The sequence below is a fragment of the Mus caroli genome, chromosome 10, assembly GCF_900094665.2.
Source record: "Mus caroli chromosome 10, CAROLI_EIJ_v1.1, whole genome shotgun sequence".
NCBI lineage: Eukaryota > Metazoa > Chordata > Mammalia > Rodentia > Muridae > Mus > Mus caroli.
In genome coordinates, this window is record NC_034579.1 from 72,335,253 (window position 1) to 72,359,208 (window position 23,956).

The 23,956-nt window shown below is 49.9% G+C and overlaps 1 protein-coding gene across 5 annotated transcripts in view; it reads right to left on the reverse strand.

The window, feature by feature from the left end:
• Agpat3 (1-acylglycerol-3-phosphate O-acyltransferase 3) overlaps positions 1-23,956 on the reverse strand; it is an 85,478-nt gene that overhangs the window by 27,248 nt on the left and 34,274 nt on the right. Inside the window, exon 1 of one of the 5 annotated variants that reach the window (XM_021173646.2) lies at positions 3,800-3,951. The exons of 3 other annotated variants lie outside the window; for them this stretch is intronic. The gene's annotated coding sequence lies outside the window, so the exon portion shown is untranslated. Of the gene's footprint in view, positions 1-1,064; positions 1,138-3,799; positions 3,952-23,956 lie in introns of those variants that run through there. One more of the 5 variants, XM_021173645.2, reaches the window with a different exon arrangement.

A 23,956-nucleotide genomic window follows, 5' to 3' on the forward strand; every position in this document is an offset into this window, starting at 1 on the left:
GTGGGGGGCGCTATGGGGGACTTTTGGGATAGCATTGGAAATGTAATTGAGGAAAATATGTAATAAAAATATTAAAAAAAAAAGAAAACAAAACACAAACAAGCAGAAACTCCCACAAAGAATAAATAAATTAATTAATAAAAAGAAAAAAAAAAGAAAATATCTAATAAAAAAAGAAAAAGAAAAAAAAACAAAACAAAAAACCATGCCTGAGTTTGTGGGAATCTTAGAGCATTTCATTGTCTTGACTAATGGATTTGAAGGTACAATTAAATGTCACACACTAGCCCCTCCAACTCCTGACAGAACTCTGCTTTGTGGTACCAGAATCATCCAAGGTTAGTTAATAGCCCTGGACTGGGGGGTGGGGGAGCATGTCTACATGCTACACTACAGCAGCATATATCCCAGTTTTCTGAGAACAGAGCCCCAGCCCGATATCAAACCACAAGGCCACACCCCTCTCCTCCTGAAACAGGTATGCAGGAGAACACGTGACCTAGTTCTAGCTAGTGGGAGAAGGTGGGGGAGGGAGGGAGGGAGGGAGGGAGGGAGGGGGAGAGAGGGAGGGAGAAAGGAAAAGGGAGAGAGAAAGAGGGAAAAGGAAGGGGAGGGGAGGGGAGAGAGAGAGACAGAGACGGAGACAGAGACAGAGACACCAGGCAAATTTTTTGCTGTCCCAGGGAGGGGAAGCTCTTCTTCCCCTCTGAGCTAGAAAGGCACATTCAAGACACAGTAGTCCCTTTTGGTCTCTTTGGCTACTGCACAGGAACTACGAAGCCATTTATGTGAGTACCAGCAAGGCCTGGAGTCCCTCCCCTTTCCAGGAGTCAAGGGACCAGAGGGAAGAGACGCCCCCACCTTGGGTGCTTTTAGTATGAGATGGATGGTTGCAGCTGAGTCCTAGTGGCCTCTAGGCTGTTTCTAAAGAATGAGGAAGGACAGGGAGTCAGTGAGCCTTGGCAGGGAAGTAGACAGTAGGGGCAGCAGATGCAACTCCACTGATCAGGCCTCAGTGCCACCAAGCACAAGAGCAAATGAAAAACTCCAGGCCCCTCACTTACCCCAAGTCCCCAGCTCCTGAATCTTTATGGCCTCCAGGGTGTTTCTGTGACTGCCCCAGCCTGAGCAGTGGCGATGGTGGGGAGGGAAGCAGAGAGAGGCACAAAGCTCCCAGGCCTGATGACCCCACAATGGGCCTGTGACAGGACCAGGCTCACAGGTGTGGCTGTGTCTCTTACCCTAGGACACCACCCTGGGCCAAGGCTCCCACACATGCATGTTTTGCACTTACACACAAACGTGTGCGTGCACACACACACACACACACACATATGAATAGTACACAAATGAGCAGGACACATATATGCCTAATGCACACAGATATAGCCATATACATGCACATACATATGTATGCTCATGTCTAACACATTCATGAACAGCCACACAATGAGTATGCACATACGTACATACGTGCACACATGACATATTGGCCATCTTACACACATGCCCATGATGACGATTGCTCCTAGAGCTCTTGCATCACAGTGGACATTCTTGGTCATGCACTCTTTTTTTTTTTTTTTTTTTTTTTTTTTTTTTTTTTTTTTTTTTTTTTAAGATTTTATTTATTTATTATATGTAAGTACACTGTAGCTGTCTTCAGACACTCCAGAAGAGGGCACCAGATCTCATTGCGGATGGTTGTGAGCCACCATGTGGTTGCTGGGATTTGAACTCTGGACCTTCGGAAGAGCAGTCGGGTGCTCTTACCCACTGAGCCATCTCACCAGCCCCCGGTCATGCACTCTTGTACACACACTGCCACTCACAGTTAAGAAGCTGGTGGAAGGCTGGAGAGATGGCTCAGCAGATAAGAGCACTGATTGCTCTTCTGAAGGTCCTGAGTTCAAATCCCAGCAATCACATAGTAGATCACAACCACCCGTAATAAGATCTGACTCCCTCTTCTGGTGCATCTGACGATAGCTACAGTGTACTTATCTATAATAATAAATAAATCTTTGGGCCAGAGTGAGCAGGGACTGAGTGAGCGGAGTTGACCAGAGTGAGCGGGGTCAACTGGAGCAAATGGGGCTGACCGGAGCAAGCAGAGGTCCTAAATTCAATTCTCAACAACCACATGAAGGCTCACAACAGTGTTTTCATACACATAAAGTAAATAAATCTGTTACAAAAATGTTGGTGGAGTTGGATTCTAGTTTTTCCTGGGTGGGGGTAGGGGGAATGGGCAGAGTTGAGGGGTGGGGAGAGCTCATTGCTCCTTCCCTCAGGACAAAGCCTAGGCACCTGTAATGTGCAGCCTGTCTTCATCCTATCAGAAGCCTGAGGTCCCGTGACCACCAACCAGAAGAATCAGAAGAGACACACTGTCTGCCAAGGGGCTAGGTGGGGCCGAAGGTGGGTCAGGAGCAGCCTAGCTGGGTGGAGTGGGGCTCTTTTCTCCAAGGGATTCCAGCCCTGCCCCAGGCTCCCTCGGTGCCACAGGGACACTGAAGAGTCCTCCTGAGAGCGGCTATCTTGTGCAATCCCAGAGGTGCAGGCATCTGAAGGCCTTTAACAGACCTTGATCAAGCACAAGGGCACTGAAACATTTGCACTAAACTGGCACCACATTTCATGCTTGTAAACTAGATTTTTGGGAAGGTGGGGATTCAAACTAAGTAGGTCTCAGAACGACCACCTCAGCCTCCACAGGGCACACAGCAGTGGGGTGTTACCACCTGGGACCTGCAGCTACCGAGAAGTCAGGCCTGCAGGGTAACCATGGAAGGGCTAGAAAGGGGCCCACTTTCTCCCATGCACTGGGGTCATCCTCTCAGCAATCAAATACTTGAGCTCCATGTCTGAATAGAAACTCAGAAAAATCTCAGTAGGTGTGTTTTAAAAGCGTTTCTAAAATACTAATCCAGCCAGTGGTACATAAGAAGAAGATATGAGGAGTAATAGAGGCCGCCCTTAACAAGCAGCAAGGTCATGCTTCGCTGTGGTGACCACTGCAATTGCTACAGGCATATGCAGTAGCCTAAGGCCATCCTAATACTCACAGACCCAGCTTGACCTTGGGCTGCTCTCCACTTCTAGTCGGTGCCCTTCACCCCTTCCTGGGACCTGTATTGCTGCAGTGACCACTCCCAGAGCCTACCACCTTGACCAAACCCCTCCTCGTGTATTCTTTAATGCAACTAACACTGTCACAGGGGTTGGAGCTACATGGGCTAAGTGGGATAAGGGACCAGGCCTTCTGCCCTGCGACCCCCTGGGAGGGGTTGGCTCAGATCTCCATAGAAGTAGGTAGACCCTTCAGGAAGGAGGCCTATTCTGAAGAGGTCATCTGTGAGAAAAATATGTAAATTCATACCTAAATTCTCCTCTCCCCACGCCCTGCAACTGTTACCTTCTTATGTGTGTCCTTTTCCCTGCTGTCCCTGAACTTGATACCAAAATCAAGTTTTGGTCTATAACTTATCCTAGTCACTCCACCCCCCATCCCACTCCAAGATCAAGATGGCCCATCAGGCCACCCGGCTTGGCTAGTTGTCGGGGAACCTATACAACCTTCTTGTTGTTGAGGGATGAGCCTGGCTTTCTATATCTGGAGATACAAGGCCCTTTCTGCTCAGTGACCAGGGAATCTAGGTCAGCAGGGTCAGTGCCCTTAAAGCCACTCTGAGCCTGTCCCTGTGCTTCCGTTCCGGCAGAAAGCAGGCCCTCCATCAGGCTTCCCTCTGTCCTCCCAGCCCCAGCAGGCTCCTGCCAGGGTGCCCCGGCTCCTTACCCACTCTTCTGCTTTCCTTCTCTCCCTGGGCTCTGGATTCCAGTTGGTTGGGGTCCTGGCTGGGGGAGTCTGTAGCCTCCTCCCACAGCAGGGCAACAGAACTCAGCTGGCAGGAGTGGGGATAGTGTAGTGACCACTCAGCTATGTCCCAGAGTACAAAAATAGCCATTCTGCCAAGTGGGTGAAACGTCAGGGCAGGCTGTGTGGCCAGCTCATGTTCACACTTGGCACATGAGAGCAGCAGGGCTTGTGGAGGGGGCAGGAAGGCAGCGTGCAGAAAAGCAAGCTCCCAGCAGCCGAGGTGCCCAGGCCAGATTACCCACACTCTCAGCAGCCTTACACCCACTGCTCCGAAGGGCCCAGCCTCAAGCAATGCTATACTCCCTAACCACAGGAAGCTGGTGGGTGGGGACGATGTCACACGAGGCTCACAGGAAGGCTGTGCTCTCAGGGCCTCCTCACTATAAGTATGGCTCAGTCTTCTGACCTGGGAACTCTGCTTGATTTCACCAAGTACAGGAAGCAGCTGCAGCCAGGTCATACCACCTCACACCAAGCCACAGTATAGGGTCTTTCCCCATGGTCCCTTCCCTTAGCCCTCTGCAGCCTAACCTGCTTCTCTATACTGGGCAGGGACAACAGTCCCTTCCTCTGTGGATTAAGGGCCACAGGCCCAGTCTGGAATTACAGAGCAATAATGGAATGACCCAGTATCCACTGATGGAGGTGGTGAATACACGCAGCAAGGCAAAACAACACAGAGAAGGCCCTAGGCTGTGTCTGATAAGGGGGAACAAGAGATGAAAGCTGAGCAAGAACTACAGTCCAGAAGATGAAATGACCCTCCATGCTGGCCACTCAGAGACAAGGCTGGAGACTGGGGTGTGCCTGGGCTAACAACTGGTTCTTCCCGAGGAGGTGGAGGTACTTTCTCACCACTGTACCCCATGTTTAGCTGGTGCTAGCCCTGCAGGTGTGATCGATAGCAGCTTTTGTGTGTGTGTGTGGGGGGGGGATATTTTCCAGTTGGCATACTGAATACGGAGAAACACCTAGAGCTGGGGCCTCCGGGTGTCACACAGCATAGCTGAGAGCTTCCAGGAAGGCAGAATGGCAGACCAGCTTCAAGAAAGTGTCTTAACACTCAGACTCACAGTCCACCACTCCCCTGGCATGCAGTAGACAGGCCCCCTGTGAGGAACCACCAAGGCCTGGTCCCTTAGCCCTGGGGCTAAGGGACTGACAGACTCAGGTTTTCCTCAACTCTGGGTCCAGCATGCAACTCAGGCTCAACACTGTTGCCTGCAGCCAAGCCACCTGGCCCTCCAGGTCACAGTGGAACAATAACGACCCATAAGTCTCCTGAAGCTACTAGAACATTTACAAACCTAATTCTGAAGACACCTACCTCGCATACCCCTGGAGTCTAAATAATTTCCCTTTTAAAGATTTGATTTTATAAAAAGGGATACACTACTCACTTTTGCCATCACCTGGAGAATGACGTGGAGTGACAACAGAGATGGGGTCACCCCAGGCAGGGACTTGGCCCAAGAAAGGCACAATGATGACCCCTGGGGACTGGGACCGAGTGTTGAAGGCACAATCACAGTGTCCCATGACAGGTCAGCCACTGTAGCTATAGTACACCATCTCCTGGGACATGCAGCTGCCAAACCATAGCTGCAGACTCCACACTGGTTGTCTGAGACAGACTTTTGTATACCAAGTGACTACATTATAAGGCACAGGTGTCCCCTCCCCTGGGAGACATTAATTATCCATCCTGAAGGTAACCCTGGCTTCAATGCAATAGGGTTTGGGGCACTGTTTTGCTTTTCATATTTTTTTTGGCATGAAGTAGTTATTTCCACAATTATGAAATATGAAAAAGCTGAAAGACAGTTGGATGTGGTGGTGTTCACTTTTAGTTCCAGCACTTGGAAGGCAGAGGCAGGTGGATCTCTGTGAGGTCAAGGGCAGCCTGGTCTATGTAGAGAGTTCCAGAACAGCCAGGGCTATGTAGAGAGACCCTGTCTCAAAGACAAAAGTAAGTGAAGAAGAAAATAGAAAGACAATATTGAAGCCCACTGCTCAACGCACCATCGGTGGAGAAGAGGATGGGACTTTGTCACTGTGCACGTTTTGTCTTTTCCTTGTGGTGCTGGGGAAGGAATCCAGGACCTTGAACGGTCTCTGCAAAGATGCTGCTTCTGATCTCTACCCCCAGCCTGGAGAACTTCCTAGTGAATCTCTGAGCTACACAGACTGCATATACCTGGCATGGTGAACCAGACCTCATGTGTCCAGGAATAGCAACTGACACCAACTTTTGTCATTCTGGTGGTTTGTCTCTAGATACAACTGCTCTTTCTACTGAAGCCAGCACTTCCCAAGCAAGACTCTGTGTGTGTGGCATGTCACCCACCCCCACACACAGACAGAAATTTCTGTGAACCAGCCTTCCCAAGAAAAAAAGAAGATGAGCCGCACCAATGACTCACAAGGCAGCCTGATACATCAGAGCTGTTTCATTATTTCTTATGTTTCTGTGTCTGTAGAGAGATGGAATCTTACAGGTCCCAGAACTAAATCATCCTGAGCTATCTTCAGCCCTCTTAAGAGATATTCATAGCCCACCTCTGTGTTTGATGTAATATTTTTATGATTGAGGTCAATCCTTTTGGAATGTACTGAGTCCCCTAATTCCCACCAATTGAGGGCTATGAATGCCACCAGACAGCATCTGAAGCCTACGTCAGAGGCTTCCCCATTTTACTGTAACAACCTACCAGATGTTTCCACCAAGGTATTTTGATACTACCTTAATGTATGACTTCTTTGTTCTGTTATAAAAATTTCATATAGCTGTTACTACACTGCGATATGGTATTTGGGGGTACCCTGAATCTGTGTACATGGGCTTTGGTCACTGGTATTTGGCTCCAGAATAAACTCTTATTTCCTTGAGCTACAAGCTGTGTTGCTCATGGGCAGTTCTGGGCACCTAAATGTGGGGCCTGAGGATGCTTCACAGTCACTGGAGGAGTAACATTGATCAGAGCCCGGTTCCAGCCCGAGTCCTGCCCGGCTGTCCAGGAGGCCTCCTCGTTCATGCTGATGAGCTCTTTCTGGAGTGGAGAGCTCCCTAGGCTGGGTGGATGGGCCGCTGGCTTATTCTGATCTAGTTATTAGATTTAGTACAAAGTCAAGAGAAGAGAGGAAACGTTTCTCCACTAGCATTTCCCGTGTAAGGCTCCATCTGGCTAAGTAGCCTTACAGGGAAATGATCACCTAGTTCTCCCCTCCACGCTTCATCTCAGTTTTCTTCCTTTGGTTCAGGTCCTTCTCATGGCTGAAGATGTAGAGACGCCAGCTTGATACTCTGTTTCTCTCAGGAGCTCACTCTGTGCTGCAGGTGCAGGGATGATTATTTGCCTGTGTGGTTTTATTTAGAGCCAAACCCACCCATCCCTAAAGTTCTTCAAAGTAACAGGCAAACTCTGCAGTGGCTTCACTTTACTTTTATTTTCTTGTTCCTTTGTTTGTTTTATAACAGAGTCTCACTCTGTAGCTCTGACAGTCCTGGAACTCACTAAGTAGGCCAGGCTGACCTCAAACTCACAGAGATCTGCCTGCCTCTGCCTCTGCCTCCCAAATGCTGGGATTAAATGTGTGTGTTACCACACCCAGTTCATTTTACATTTTTATAATTGTGCTAAACTTATTATTCTTAGCATACCTCGTATATGACATGTGTCTTTAGAATGGCTTTTGTTGTTGTTTTTAGAGAGAGGGTTTCTCTGTGTAGCTTTGGCTGTCTTGGAACTTGGTTGGTAGACCAGGCTGACCTCAAACTCACAGAGATCCATTTACCTCTGCCTCCTGAGTGCTAGGATTAAAGACTTGTGCCACCACTACCCAGCTTTAAGATGGTTTTTGACAGCGATTAGCCCTTATAAAACAGTATGTTCAAGGCCCTTCTCTTGGACAAACGTAAGATACAACTTAGAAGAAGAAGAAGAAGAAGAAGAAGAAGAAGAAGGAGGAGGAGGAGGAGGAGGAGGAGGAGGAGGAGGAACAGAAAAAAAAGTCATTTAAAACTTGCTGACCTGTTACTCCCTCCACCTTACTCCCCATACCTTGGATTTTCGAGACAGGGTTTCTCTTGTTTAGCTCTGGCTGTCCTGAACTGGCTCTGTAGACCTGGCTGGCCTCAAACTCAGAGATCCACCTGCCTAAGCCTCCCGAATGCTGGGATTGAAGGCATGTATCACCACTGCCTGGCTTCCAGCAGCAACTTAAAGTTGACAGATGATACTAATGTGCTTTATCACACACAGAGCTTAGACTTGGCTCCTCTTTCACAGTGGCTTTGAAAAGCTTTAACCCACTGCACCATCTCATCCCCTGGGCTTTCTTGAATGTTGGTCTGGTCTTGGTAACATTTATAGAAAGTCTGGCTTATGGAACAAGTATTTTTTATTTTTATTTTATTTATTTACTGATACAGTCACTTAAAGCTCTGTGGTTAGATTTTACCCAAATATCTATATGTTCTCCCATTGGCCAAGGGTTTCTCTTGCTAGATAGCTACCCCTTGACAGTGGGGAAGTCTACAAGGACAAGGAGTTATTAGGACTGGGAGATGGCTCAATGGATACTTGCCATGCAAACCTAAACACCTGAGTTTGAGCCCTGGATCTCATATAAAAAAACACATGTGCCATCGCAGGACTCACACTGTGAGATGGGTAAAAAAGACAAGAGAACCAACCAGAAACTCACAGCCGGGGGTAGCCTGGTATACACCGCAGTGACAGCAATAAGAGACCCTGCATCAACAATGAGTATGTCAAGAACCAACTCCTAATTGTCTCTGACCTCTACATGTGTAGCATGGTGCATAAGTGACTTTACTCCTGCATGCAAAATAAATGTTTTTTAAAAAGAATTTTCAACAACTTAGAGGCTGTGTAGCTAGTTTTATGTTGACTTGACATAAGCTAGAGTCATCAGAGAGGAGGGGGCTTCAATTGAGAAAATGCCTCCTTAAGATTCAACTTCAGGCAAGCCATAAAGGATTTTCATAATTAGTGATTAGTGGAGAGGCCCCAGGCCATGGTGGGTGGTGCCATCCCTGGGCTGGACAGTCCTGGATTCTATAAGAAACCAGGCTGAGCAAAATATGGGAAGCAAGCCAGTAAGCAGCACCCCTCTATGACTTCTGCATCAGCTCCAGCCTCCAGGTTCCTGCCCTAGCCCTGCCCTTTCTAATTTGCTTTTGATCATGGTGCTTCATTGCAGCAATAGAAACCCTAACTAGGGCAAGGTATTGCTGCTAAATTGCATAGTTATGAAACTTATCTTACTGGGAAAACATTTCAGTCTGTTTATAAGACTTGACCAGTTACACAAAACTCATTATACCTATGAATCTGGGTTGATGGTTAAATAGATACGGCACTAACTGTCAAAACCGACTGATGCCTTTATTCTCAGCCTATGGAACACCGGTGACTCTAAGGTCTACCTCTCTAGAAAAGTGTTGTCTGTTTACAAAGTAAGTGTTGGGAGTTCTGTAAAACATTAAGGATTGTATGAACAATCTCTACCAAAGAATACAGTGCACATCACCATAAGGGACTTTGGAGCATGACAATAAAAATTCAGAGTTGGTCACAGAGGTCCCACAGTCAGCTCCTGGGAGAAGAGGAACTGGAGAGAAACAGAAACCACTGAAGCTGATCCAATCAGCTGGGGAAGACGCAGCAGCAGGACTCCCTTCAGCCAGACGGAAGGGCTGTGTAGGTGTGGCTAACGGTGCCCATGCTGTCCAGCTCACCGTGCCTGTGTGGCTCACAGTGTTTGTGTAGCTCACTGTGCCTGTGCGGCTAACAGTGCCTGTGTGGCTCACGATGCCTGTGTGGCTAACAGTACCTCTGTAGCAAAGCCAGGAAGTGAACGCCTAGACTCATATCTCACCTCAAGGTTGTGCCAGCTGCCTCTGAGCCCATCATACAGGCATCATATACTGCGAGAAATTCATGTCCACTACACCAACCACAGAGGGTCGGTCCCAAGTGCTGAACACTTCCATTAACTCTCACTGTTGACAGTCCATCCGACCTTTCATGTTTAGATTTTCTTTGTAACGTTTGGCACTGGTGAGATGGTGAAGGCACTTATCATGCAACTGAGTTCAATCCTTGAAGCCTGTAGTTTCCCCTCCCCCAGCCTGAAACCTGTTTGTTCAGGGGTGGAGCTTTTCGTTCAATCGTTTTGTCATGTCCACTGTTGGAGCCTGCCGCTTTGCTGTTCCGAAGCCATCATGTGATTACCCTGTTACTGGACCCCAAGATTATTTGGCGGGAATTGGGCTCCTCCCCCTTCCTTCATAACTGAGTGCCGAAATAGTAAAAATTGAACCTTGAGCAGAGACCTTTGTCTTGGTTCCTTCCTTATCTCACGCAGCCCAGCCCCTCTTCTCTTCCAGGTTTCCAAAATGCCTTTCCAGGCAAGAACCCAGGTTGTGATCTACTGGCCAGACACAACAGAAGCCCACACAAGGTGAGAGAACCCTCTGACCTCCACATGCATTCCATGGCAGGTACACACACACTCACACACACACTCTAATATTTTTCAATTGTCTAAGAAACTTAACTCTTTTCTTGGTATATTCCCAAGCTATAGAAACAACACTGATCCAGCTATTGGTAACCAAAGAAGGATGTGCCTGGGTCCTCACCACCATTGTGTGTTCCCACCTGCTTACCCAGACCTCCCAAGGGACCAAACTGTCATGTTCAAGATTTGGGGATTGTCATCATTCATAAAAGAATCTTCTCATCATTCAGTATAATTTGGGTTTTAAAATTTCTGGTTTTTCAATCTCCCTAAAGGAATTTCATTCTGAGATACCTCTGTTTGAAATCCCAAATCTCAGAACCCAAGATAAACTAATAAGGAAAAAGAAAAGAATGTTAATCAGGTCTGACCAACTGAATTACTACATTTCTACTAATATTCAAACTTAAAATACAACAAATTAAAGAATCTAAAAAGCCCCCTGACACTCAGACTTCTAACTACATTAAAAAACATTAGCTGCAGAGATCCGGACTGATTCTTATCTAAATTATAATGTGTAAACCAATCTGTTTCTCATCTGAAGAGCATAGGCTGACGGCTCCTGTCAGGTCTACCAGTGCCTTTGAGGGTAAATGGAATGAGTGTCTGGGCAGTCTTCGTGTCAGGAGGTAGCATGGCCCAACTCCAACACACAAAGCCTGGAAAATCCCCTAAGCCAACTGTGAGATTATCCAGGGTCCCATCAGCAAACAATGGCACCATTCTCCTGACAGGCAACACAAATGGCCATGTGCTGGTCAACCCTTGTGGTCAAACCACATGATCAGAACAGGAACCTGCTGAAGCGTGAGGTCAGGAAGCTGTGTTCCACTCCTTTCTGAAGATGACCAATCACCTCCCTATAAGGCTCTGTCCAGTTGCTTTATCAAATCACTAGCTCAAGTTTCTATCCCCTGCTGTGTGAGTGTGCCAAGCAAAGCTCTCTCTCTGTGCATGTGAGTGAAGCTTCAGTTACACACACACACACACACACACACACACACACACACACACACACAGAGTCTGATTTCAGAGCAATCCCAAGTCCCACACTCTGCTCAGCTGCTATTCAGTTAAGGCTTTGCCTCTGGTTTGTTTTCTCAAAGAAACGACAGTAGTAGTAGACTGCTTTCACTCAGATAAAGGGAAACAGTAGTAGTCCAACTCAGAAAAACTTGAGGCAGCATTGCTCTGATGCCCACAAAGGCTTCTGAGGGGTTGGTACATTCAAAGTGGGATCACATCCCAAGACTGGGTTCCAAGGACTCAACGGACAGGCCCCTCGCTGCACAGGCAGGCTGATAACGGACAGGCCCCTCGCTGCACAGGCAAGCTGATAAATGCCTTTCTCTACTTTAGTTGCTTCTCAGGGGGGGGTTTTCCTTGAAACGGGCAATGCTCAAGTCCACGCAGCAACCAGATTTTATTAGCTGAAACATTTAAAGTATAAGGGCAGAGTAAGGTCCGAGGCCCTGCACCCAGGGCCTGCCTACTGCACTGCCAGGTGCCTGGGTGGGGTTCTTAACTCTGCTTCTTTTCACCAAACTAAGCCACACAGATTTCCTGGTTCAAGAGCTGACTGGAGATGCTGTGAGGACATAAAAAGGACCTTCAAGAGATGGTGGATGTGTAGTCAGGGGTCAGCATGCCGTCTTTCCTATCACTGGGATGTCTTGGGGAATCTTATACAGACATCTGAGGCAAGGTTTACTGAAAAGACATTAGAGATGGTGCCAGGACTGAAGACTGACTTAATGGTGAGCACTTGGCTCAACACAAAGAATCCTTTCAGCCAGTCCATTCATTTGCAGCTCAGACAGCTGTTTAGTCAGTGGCAACACATGTCCAAAGTAAAGAAGTCATGCAGAATAGGAAGCAGCATGCTCCTACCACAGCAGGACAAGGGCCCAGCTTCCACACGGCAGGACAGACAGCTTGCCCTCCACACCCTCAGCTGACTCCTCCTCCAGAGCTGTAACTGCTCATGCCACTCAATGCTAATGGAGATGATGTGAGTGTGGCATGGCATGATGGCGTACTGTCCCTCACTCGGCATGGCATGATGGCATACTGTCCCTCACTTGGCATGGCATGATGGCATACTGTCCCTCACTCGGCACACCCCTGACAGAACCCTGAATTGGGTTTCCCTGCATCATGTGCTGATAACACCCAAAGCGGGGACACTGACCCCTCAGGTGGCTGCCCCACTGGGCAGTGTCCTCTGTCTTCCACAGAGCCACAGCATCATGTTCCTGCCTTACTGGGGAACACTGGAGAGCGGAGGTTCACTGGTGGCATGATATGGTCACAGGGTTCTCAAGCAAGGCAGAGTCTAGTTCCTGGGCTGAGCTTCTGTGACGGGCACTGCCTAGTCTCTGTTTCATTCACAGATCCCATCTAAGCTGGCTCACCCAGCAGGGGAGGCAAGAGGTGAGGGACACAGGAGATTGTGTAGAAAAAGCAGATAAACTTTGTCAACAAAGCCTACCAGGTTGAAAGGACCCATACCTGTGCCCCCAGGGGATACAGGGGACACCAGTGATCAACCTCCAACATGATTTAGGAACTGGGAGATCAGATGAGCTAGTTCCTGTCCCTCTGCCCCTTCACTTGGCTCTTATGGTCTCAGGGTAGGAACCAAGGGTTAGAGCAGATCCTTAGAGGCAGAAGTAGCCACCCAGAGCCCCACTGTACCTCCCGCACCCACAATGCTCACACCTGCACTGTATGCTCTGAACCACCGACACCCAGAGTGGTAGCACCTTGGGTCCCAACATTGCCTGCACCCACACAACCCATATCCTCACCTTCCCAGCCTATAGCCCGCCCCAGCACACACCTGCATCACTCATGCCGCAATCCCCAAACACACACAGCCTGCACCAGGCCTCCCTCACCAGTAGAAGTAATAGGCCAAGGCCACGGCCAGCAGGGCGACGCAGACCCCAGAGAAGAGGCAGGTTGAAGAGCTGGCCAACATGGCTATCCTCTGTCTGGTGAGCTTCTGAGAGGGGATGAGGAGGATCCTGGCTCTGAATTCAGGTCTCTGGCAGATTAGGGAGCAGGCTCAAGGAGAGAAGATCTGACTGGGCTTGATTGTCCACGTCAGGCACTGAGACTACTGGAAAAAGGGAGGTAGACTGTCCCGAGAATTATGCTGGGCAGTGCCTTCCCAGACTACCTAGTGACAGAGGACACATTGAAGCAGGTCACAGGGCAGCCTGTTGTCTGAGCACCACTGCAGATCTGCTGTGGGACATACGCTAATCCAATAAGCAGCTTTTCTAGGAGCTATAATGACATGACGCAGGTCACTGGGCCCTGTCCATGGACGACCGCAGGACTGGGACCAAAGAGAACCATAGGTTCCTTACCTAGTTAGTGGCCAGAGACTCTAGGTTCAAACAGAAGGCTGGCCAAGTCCCAGAGTCCCCAATTCTATGCCTAAGACACTGTCCTTTGGGTTCCTGAGTCTGATGCAGTGTAAGAAGAGTCATTCCACAGCCTGGGCACATTGTATGGAACCCTCAGAGGCTTAATGCCCTGTGCTCTGTGGCTCCAGAATCCAGAAGGAAGGAGTGTAAATGCTGCGCTGAAAGATGCTGAGCTAGTGAGGCAAAGCAACCCTGGGGCCAGAGCATCACACAAGGGCCCATCCCTCACACAGATGGGCCTCAGTAGCTCCACCCATGTGAGGATAGTGGACTCAGCTTAGCCAGGCTCTCACTAGTGTCTTTTCTTTTAGGGACCCAGAGCCCTGTTGTTAACAGGAAAGACATGATGATAAGAGCAATCAGCCTCCTGGAAGTTTAATACTGGGTACCCTCCCCTTACTTGCAGCCCTCATGATTTTATTTATAGAACTGGAGTTGATATCTGAAGAAAAAAAGAGTATTTAAAAATTCAGGAATTCCTTCTCCTTGCTTCAGGAACTTCCTTCCCAAGAGCGGTGTTGAGGAACCCCTCCTTGGTGAGACAGGCTCACTGACATGAAGGAATGGTTCACTCAGTCGTGTCAGGAGCCTGACCGCTGGGTAGGGGTGGGCAGGTAGAGCCAGGCTTTCCCATCTGGCAGCAGCAAGGGTAGCCCTCATGGGGAGGACCTCATGCCTTCTCCAGCCTGGCAAGTTTGAACAGCCTCAGGAGGGGTGCTCTTGCACCAGATCAAGGCAGATGAGACTGGCTGCATGTGCAACATTGTCCTCTCACTTCCTGCCTGAGTGTGGTATCACCCATGGAGCAGGGAAGCCCAGCTCTTGGGAAACCAGGACTGGTCTAAGACGTTTATTAAGACTGATCTTCAAAGTAGTTCATAAGACTTCCAGAGTACAACAGGGGCTCCCCAGAACCAGCCACTCCCCAGTGGCAGGGTGCAGAAGGATACTCCCACATCCACATTATGGTGGGATGGCCAAAGCAGGGCAAAGGTCAGCAACAAAGGGCCAGGCCTGCAACAAGAGCCATGACTAAGCTCGAAGAGCGCCCACCCAGTGGCCCCCAGGGCAGATTCTACTTTTCCAGCTGAAGCTGCACTCTTCTGTTCTGGCCAATGGGCCTCTTGACTCTCAAAAGATGAGAGTCACCTATAGATAGCTCCTCCTAGAGAGGGAGGAGCACTCACTGTCCTTAGGTTTGGGGGAGGAACACTATCATCTTAAAGCAGACACAGTGGTAGTGCAGACAGTATGTGAGCAGAGCATTTACTCCAAAAGAAGCTGAAGATGACCATTGGAGGAGGCACTGGGGGTGTCACCCAGGCAACCCACGGACTGCTGAGGATCAGCCCATTTTCCTTGAGGTAGAAGTTAGATGCTGCTCATATCAAGACTTCAACAAGGTTTTGATGAAGCCCCTGATTCCACTGGAGGCATTTCTTGCAACATATTTCTACATCAGGTTCCTCAGAACCTGAAGAAATGGAACCCCTTAAACATAGGCCTGGCTGTCCTGGAACTAAGCATGTGGACCAGGCTGTCCTCCAACTCACAGAGCTCTGCCTGCCTCTGTGCTGGGATTAAAATGTGTGCACTACCACGCCCAACAAGACTAAAGCTTTTTCAATTGGACAGGACCAGCAATGGGCAGGTTACACCACTTGCCACCAAGCCTGACAACAGGAGTTCAAGTCCCAAAACCCGCAAAGGTCAGAGCCATCCTCTGACCTCCACATTTGCACCGTGGCTCCGAAAACTAAATACATGTTATAAATAAACAAATAAATGAACAGAGTAGGCCAATCTCCTGTCCACAGTGTCCTCTTTGCTGCCTGTACAACCATGACTTGCTAAGCTGCTTTTGGTGGTATGTGCTGCTCTGGGAACTTGCAGGGATTCTAGGACACTGCCCCCCAGTCCTCTGTCTCAGTCTCCCTTCCCGTGTGGCTGGCCTGCCCTTGGATGGCCCTCACAGTGGGGAACTCCTATGTGTGGCCAAAGCTTGGCTGCAGTATTCTGGCATGTCCATGTCTTCTGATGGAGAGCCAGCACATGGCCTCTTCTACTCTCAGCTCCCTGACCTGTGTGTGCCCCATGGTGCAGCCAAAGTGACATGTTTAAACATGCATGGGTGTTGGCCCTCCCCACAGTCAGTGCCAGCACCCAGCCAGCGGGTGCCGCCTCCACTGCAGGCCTGTGGTAGGGTGCTCAAGCTCACCTCCTGAGGTTGTGCTTCTCTGTCACCCCGGGGACCATGGGGACATGGCCCCGCCCTTCTCTCTATTCAGGGCTGGATTGTAAAGACACTGGGAAGGATGCTAAAAGAACAGCATCCAGCATAGGCTGAACATGACAAAGGTCACCATCCCTGCGCCCAAACCTTCTCTGTGGAGGAAACAGACCAAGACTCAACAGATCACATGGGAAAAGCAAAGGCAGAAAAAAGACTGCATCAAACTGAGAGACTTCTGCAGAGTGAAGGACACAGCAACAGCATGAGGAGGTGGCTGCAGACTCCGAGGAGCCTGTCAATCAAATGCTTGGTCAGCAGCCGTGATGGTTAATATTGACTGGTAGGATCTGGAATCACCAAAAAGACAAGTCTCTAAGCTTTTCGGGGAGAGGCTATACAAGATAAGTTAGATCTGGGAGGTGGATCAGTGAGCAAAGTGCTTGTTTTATGAGGCCCATGTGGTGGCTTGAGGCTGTAATCCCAGTGTCCCTTCCTGGTGATGGGAGGTGGGGACAGGAGACTCCCAGGTGTGTCAGTCAGCCTGAACCCTGGCCCAAACAAGGAGGAAGTTCTGAGAAAGCTGCTAGCTGAAAGTTGCCCTGGACACAGAAGCACCTTCTCGCTCTCTCTCTCTCCTCCCCCCCCCCTGTGTCTGTCTCTCTCTTTGACTCTCTCCTCTTTCTCTCTCTTTCACACACACACACACAATCACACAGAGACAGACACAGACACACAGACAGAGGCAGACACACAGAGACAGAAAGACAGATACACAGTCAAACAGACATAGGTGGGAGGAGAGTATTAAAAAAAAGATTAGGTTAGCCTCTGGGCATGCCCTCTGGGGATTATACAAACTAGGTTAATGAAGGTAGAAAGGCTGATCCTAACTGTGGGTGGGTTCATCCCACGGCTAGAGTCCCAGACTAAGGGAACAGGAACTAGTGAGCTGAGCACCAGCGTCTCTCTCTCTCTGCTCCTGGCCTGGGACACGCTGTGACCAGACGCCTCCCCACACTCCTACACCGCGTCTGCCCTGCCTTCCAATCCTGAGCCCAAGGAAACCTTCCTTCAGCTTCCTTCAGCTGCTTTGCTTAGGCCTTTCATCTCAGTCACTAACACAGAGACCAGTGTCCAACAGAGGGCTCAACAAAACTTTCCCTAAAGACAACATAACATATAAATGGCAAAGAGATACCGGGAACAGTAGTTAGTGGCACAGTGCAAATGAAACCTACAGTAGCCATCATCAGGACAAGCACTGGAGAGAGGAGACCCTTGCACAGCAGCACAGCTGCTGTCGTTCAAAGCATGAAGTTAAGAAACTAGAGATATCTGATCTACTAACTGTCAACCGGTGGATGAACAGGCAGCAAAATTAGCACATGCACACAACGGAATATTACCCAGCCATAAAAATCAGTCAATAAACAGACAAATAAAGCAAGTCTTAACACCTGCATCAGAGTGGATAGAAAAGGAGAGCACTGTGCTAAGACAAGCCAGGCACAGAAGACATCCCTCACTCTCATAGGTGGAATCTAAGTCCATCTCACAGACATAGGGCAGAAGTGCGGGGGGCAGCAGCCATGGTCCAAAGCCTCCAGATGGACTGGAGAAGTGGTGGAGTTGTGAGGCGCTGTGGCAACCACAATGACTGATAGCACTATCACCATACCTCTGTCCCAGATGGCGGTTCTAGCCTCCCATCTCTTCTCCATCCCAAGAGTGTCTCCAGCACAGGACTCCCCAGGGCTGGCCCCAGCACCCCCATGGCTCTGGGGCATGTGAGGGCTGGGGAAACACCTTGTCCAGGCAGCCAGGCGCCACTGCCCACTACTTTGCTTACTAGGTAAAGGAACCCAGGTCACCATTTCCTCAGCTTACCCAGTTTGCTGCAAGTCAGAAGGCCAGTGAGGCATGGAAACCTCTCCAGGAGGAAGCTGCCTAGTGCTCACCAGCCCCGCCCACACTTCCAGGGTTCTCACCACACCCATCCCTCCAGCTCTGCCTTGGAAGGAGCAAGAGTTGCTGCTTGCTAGTGCTGAGTGGAGGACCATCACATGACCATATGGTGGAGGGTTCTGTGTCCCACTCTCAGCCTGGCTCTGTAGGGGCCCATTCATTGGACAGACACCTATAGGAAGTGACTTCTATCCAGCCCCTCAACCCCGTCTACCCTCCCCATCTTTACATTAAGCAAGCACGTGCAGAAGCAAAGCAGTGTCCTACCCGTAGCCAGCCCAGTGCTGCAGACAGTGAAAGCAGAGAACCCAGGAACAAGGCAGCTGGGGATCTCAGGGACCCAGCTGGTAAAATGCCCTTCCAACAACATAGGGACATGTGGGGAATGAAGTTACTATGTAGACCAAACAAAGAGTAAACAGGCCATGGCATGAGCCCAGGAGTCTGGGGCCCTGTCTCCAGGGTGCTGCACATATTTGGAAACGTTCTCCCCAGGTGTTGTCTGGGCAGCTTGTAATCACCCCAAGACATTTTTAAAGGCAAGCACAAAGGAGAGAAAAGACACCCCAGGCTGTATCTGTAGAGGGTGGGTTCTGTACTAAGAGCATGGACCTGCCTGGCCCCTGCATCTGGCACTATTTGCTAGGATAAAGATATACCCAGTGTCAGCACAGGTTGGCCAACTGTGCCCACAACCACAGGGCCTGTGTAAGCAGATACAAACACTGGGGATCATCATCAGAAGGGATGGATGCAGACAGCTCAATGAGCTTGTAGAGGCCATCTCAGGGTGGTAAGGAAGAGACCCAGCAGGAAAGACAAGGGCAGGACAGCGGCTCTGTGGAAGAGGCATGCGCAAAGTCCCAGTTCCATCTCCAGCTTCCCTCCTTTCCCTGGCTGTAGCAGGGGAACATCACACTGTGTATGGCTGACAGGCAGAAACTTGCCCCTCCTGGAACATCTGACACCATAATTGTGCTACCGGCTTGAAACCTTGAGGAGAAGCAGTTCTTTCAGACAAAATAGCTATGACATTTATGATAACCCATAGGAAGCAGCCTGCTTTGCTCTGTGCTTCTTACACTAACTAATCTACAGCTGCATTTCTGTCATCTGCAAGTTGTGTGCCTTGCAATGGGAGCACCACAACCTATGTAACAGGGAGCACCTTGACATGGGAGCACCACAACCTATGTAACAGGGAGCACCTTGACATGGGAGCACCACAANCACAACCTATGTAACAGGGAGCACCTTGACATGGGAGCACCACAACCTATGTAACAGGGAGCACCTTGACATGGGAGCACCACAACCTATGTAACTGGGAGCACCTTGACATGGGAGCACCACAACCTATGTAACTGGGAGCATCTTGACATGGGAGCACCACAACCTATGTAACTGGGAGCATCTTGCTATGGGAGCATCACAACCTATGTTAACAGGGAGCAGTTTCCTGTCCTTCCCAATCATTCCAGAGGACTGTCCACTCTGTCCCTGTGTCTCAGGGGTAGTTTCCTAACTCAAAGCAACAAAGCCAGAGCTATTCGACATGGCACTTGAGGACATAAAACCCACGTACCTAGCCTTGAACTGTATGTCTCAGCTCCAAACCCTGCTGGTAGCTCTGGGTGAGGAGTGATGTCCACACAGGCACCAGCTTCTGCCCCAACCCCACACAGGGTTGCCTCTGCACCTTGGGGTCCCTGTACCGAGCACCCCAAATGCTCACCATCTGCAAATGACACTACTGGTCACCAGCTTGTTCCTGGGGATATGTTCACTGCACCCCTGAGAGGCATTGCCCACTGCCCTCTACAGTTAGGAACTGTAGGCACTGCTCTTCCTGCTGGCACAAGGAGACATGGCCATGAAGAGAGAGGAGCTGGCAGAGGCAGGAGCAGCTTTGGTACAAGTCTCCTCATTTAAAGTCTCCTGATTTAAAGATGATAATACTGGTCTTACTTAATAGAACAATTATTCTTTCTCTGCATCAGCGCTCTGAGCTACAGGAGACTTGTTCACTCATGAACGGTTGTGGGTGAATTCTTTGAGTGTCCTTTCCTGTTTCCTGAGTGCTTGTGGGAGGTTCTTTTGGTTTGCTGGAGAATTACAGATAGCCAGGCATCCCAGGAAGAACCCTTTTGGCCCTGCTGGCCGGTTCCATGTAATTTATTGGTCTGTCCAACATGGAGCGATACTAGGTAGCTTGCACTGAGGCATTCTGGGATGTGGGGGCCCCCATCCTTTTTACAGTCTTGGAGGAAATGTATATAAAATGTAAAAAAAAAAAATGGCTTATGTAAAAATCTCATTTGTCTTGCCTTTGGAACTTTTTATTTTGAGACCTAAGACATCTCACCAGAAACAACAAGAACCAACCAGCTTCCTGGAGCCTGGGCCCTATTGGGTCTGTCCAAAGCACCTTTGAAAGACCCAGCATTTGAGGAGATGGGTCCCTTTAGCAATCACACTGTCATAAATATATTTTTAAACATAGTCCCTCCTTGGCCAAGGTGGGCCTTTCTGGTTTTGGCTTCATGCTACTCCAAGAAGCCAGAATCAGCAGGTGAACATGGGTTAAGCTAGGGGTGCTAAATGGCTGGGGACCCATCTCTGCTGGACCTTTTGCCCTGCTGGTAAGGGTGGCAGCGTGGGTACTGAGGTGTTTTTGAGGGTGAATGCAGGCAGGTAAGAGGCAGAACAGGTGCGGTTCTGTCCTGGGTATAGCTTTTCCATGCCTGTCCTTATGTGGCTCTACCAGGGTGGCACAATGAAGAGCATGAGTTATTTGTAGTTATTTTAGTTTCTTACTATGCTTTCTTTTCTTTCTTCCTTTCTGACTGAGACAGGAAGACCTGGGGCCTTCACAGTGCTTGCTCTGTGGTACTAACCCTGGGGTCTTACCAGCTCTGCAGCTGTGGGATTGTCCCATTGAGGGTCCCAAGACCCTGGGTGGCCTCTAGCTACAGCCCTGCTCCCTAGCACCAGCTGCACCTTGAACCTATCCCAGCAGCTGTCTGACCTTGAGCACCACACTGAAGGGCTCTTGGACCCTTCTTAGTTCAAACATCCTGTGGCTTGGAACCCTGAAATACTGCTTGGAAAGGAACCCAGTAAGGAAGCTTGAAATCCAGTATTTCTGATGTGTGTGTCTGTGTTTGAGTGTGTGTGTGTGTGTGTCTGAGAGTGTATGTGTATGTCTGTGTCTGAGTGTGTATATCTAAGAGTGTGTGTCTGTGTCTGAGTGTATATGTCTGAGAGTGTGTGTGTGTGAGAGTGTGTGTCTGTGTCTGTGTGTGTTCATGTGTAACCGGATGTAAGTTTTGTGTGTTAAGCCAGAAGTATGCAATGGGCATAGAAACAATTTCCATGAAAAGGTCGCTGAGGACCAGCAAGATAGCTCTGCAGGATAAAGGCGTTTGCCATGTGTCCCCAGTGACCTGAGTATCATTCCTGGAATCCACATAGTGGAGAGGAACTGACTCCCGAAAGCGTCCTCTGCCGTCTTCACTCATACGCTGGCACGCTGGTACTCACACACTAGGCACATACACAGGTAGGTAGGTCACAGAGCTGGAGGAGGTGAGACAGTAAGGCACCCCATTTAGGGGATGCCACCCCCACTAGAAAAGCCAGTGTGTGCAAGGAGCCACAGCCATGATTTACAGCCATACCTAAAAACTCCTCCCTTCAGGAATGGAGCTTGGGGTCGACGAGGGAAAAATCTGAAGCTATAGTGGAAACTACTCACCCTGCAACAAACACTCAATGCTCTGGAAAACAGTGACCCTGGGCTTTATAGAGTCTGGTTTGGTGGGTATGAACAGAAGGACAGACAGCACTGCCACAGAAGGGAGCAGACTGGACAGGAAAGGTGACCTTGGCAGAGGCCACCCCGTCACCACCCCTCCTGTCCAGTTAGACCAACGGTCTTAATGCGATTGGTGCCTCCCTGAAGGTGCCAGGTCACCTACTTCCACAAAGTCACCTACTAAAAATACAGGGCTTACGGGGAGGGAGGGCAGGCAAGGCAGCACTGTCCCAGCACGGCCACACTGGCCAGAGGCCACTATTCACAGAGCCTCTCACCCAGGGGCTGGGGTGGAAGGGTGAACAGATGGTTTGGGTTCTTCAAATTCAGGGCCAGTTGCTCTGCAGAGGAGATGCCTGAGGCTGCCATGTTCTCGTGAAGAGAGACACAGAGATACAGTCACCAGCTCCCTGTATCCCCAAGCTGGCCTGGTCTCAAATGAGCCGCAAACCGGACTAGCCCTTAGCTGTGGGCCCCTAGAGGTTGGTCACATTCATTTACAGAGCAGGCAGCAGCCATAGGCCCACAACATTGTAGCCTCTAGCACCCCTCATTTTTCTGGGTAGGCAGTGTGGAGCTGGGGCTGAGCCTGGGCCTTCTGCTCCTTGCTCCTTATAAAACCCCTTCATCTACTCTCCAGCACGCAGTCCGCAGGCCGAGCTCATGGAACAAGAGTCCCTGCCAGCCAGGCTGGTGGCTGTCATCCTTGCTGGTCCTACTTGGCAGAGGGAAGAAAGCCTCCCATCTCATCTCTGCCACAGCTATCTTAGGTAGAAGCAGCCCCTGCTGAGCACAGCACCAAGTTCCCCATCACAGGGGTTCCGATGACCCCTGCTGGGCATCTGGAAGAGCCATTTGGCCATTCTGCCTGTTGCCCGTGTCCCTGCTCTGTCTGTCCACAGCTAGCCTGGTCCAGCCCTGGGATCTGCAGGCCCCCACAGCCATATCCACTCATACCACATGCTTGGTAGGATGCAAACTACCCATCTCTCCACAAGCACCCCAAGATGGATGGCATCCTGAGAAGATCAAATACAAGTAGATAAAGGGTCCCAAGAGTCACATGTCAATCAGAGCAGTCCCAGGCCTGTCCCCAACCCCAGAAGTAACATATATCATCTGTCAGCATTAAGCTCTGTCTCTGGAGCAATAGGCTCTGGCAGCTCCCACTTTCCCAGGACAGTAGACAGCAGGAACCCCTCTCTGGAGTTCTGACTCATCTGCTTAAAACCAAGTCTGTACAGGCCCATGCTGTAGCAGGTGACCAGAGTCACCACCTACTCCCAGCAGCCGTGCAGGTGCACTCCCAAGGCCCCTCCCCTTATCTTCGGGTGCTTGATAATCTAGGGGAGGGCTGCAACATTTCCCCATGACTTTGTACACTGTGTTTTCTGAAAACGGGGAAAGGGTCACACTTGAGGGTGCACACTGGTCCTTCAGTCTCTGTGGGCTCCTGCCTACCCTCACTGTCCTCTCAGCCTACAGAAAGCAGGCAGACCAAGGACACAGGAGGGGCTGGCCTGCAGAGCTCAGCCTGTGAGCCTCCTGCCTGAGCAGCCAGCCCACAGATGAGCTCACCCTGTGGGCTGGCAGTCTACTTTCGCCAGGAAGCCATCTTGCCGGACACATGAATCCTATCTTCCCACATCAGGAGCAAATACTGAGACCTCTGACCTCTAACCTCTGGGACCTGGCACTGCATTTCCCTCACTGGTCATGCAAGGGTGGGAGGGAAGCCAGGAGTCTTAGGAAGCCCCAATCTACAACTCCTTACTTCTACCTTCTAGCTCTAGCTCCAGCAGACTTTACATCGGTACCTTGCTCTCTGGCACCTGAGCCTGCACACCTCAGGCTCTGTGGACTTCATGAAATCGCTCTCAGGTAGACAGAACCTGACTCCAGTGGCCTGCATGCCCAGGTTGGCTTATCCCCCGTGGAAGTCCACAGGTGCTCCCTCTGCCTTCTTCAGCATCTGAGGCCTTTCATCAGCACCAGGACAGAGGGAGCGTGGTGTCCTTTGGTCTCCTCTACTCCCAACATGCCCGGAAGCCATAGCCACTTGCTAGCTTTGT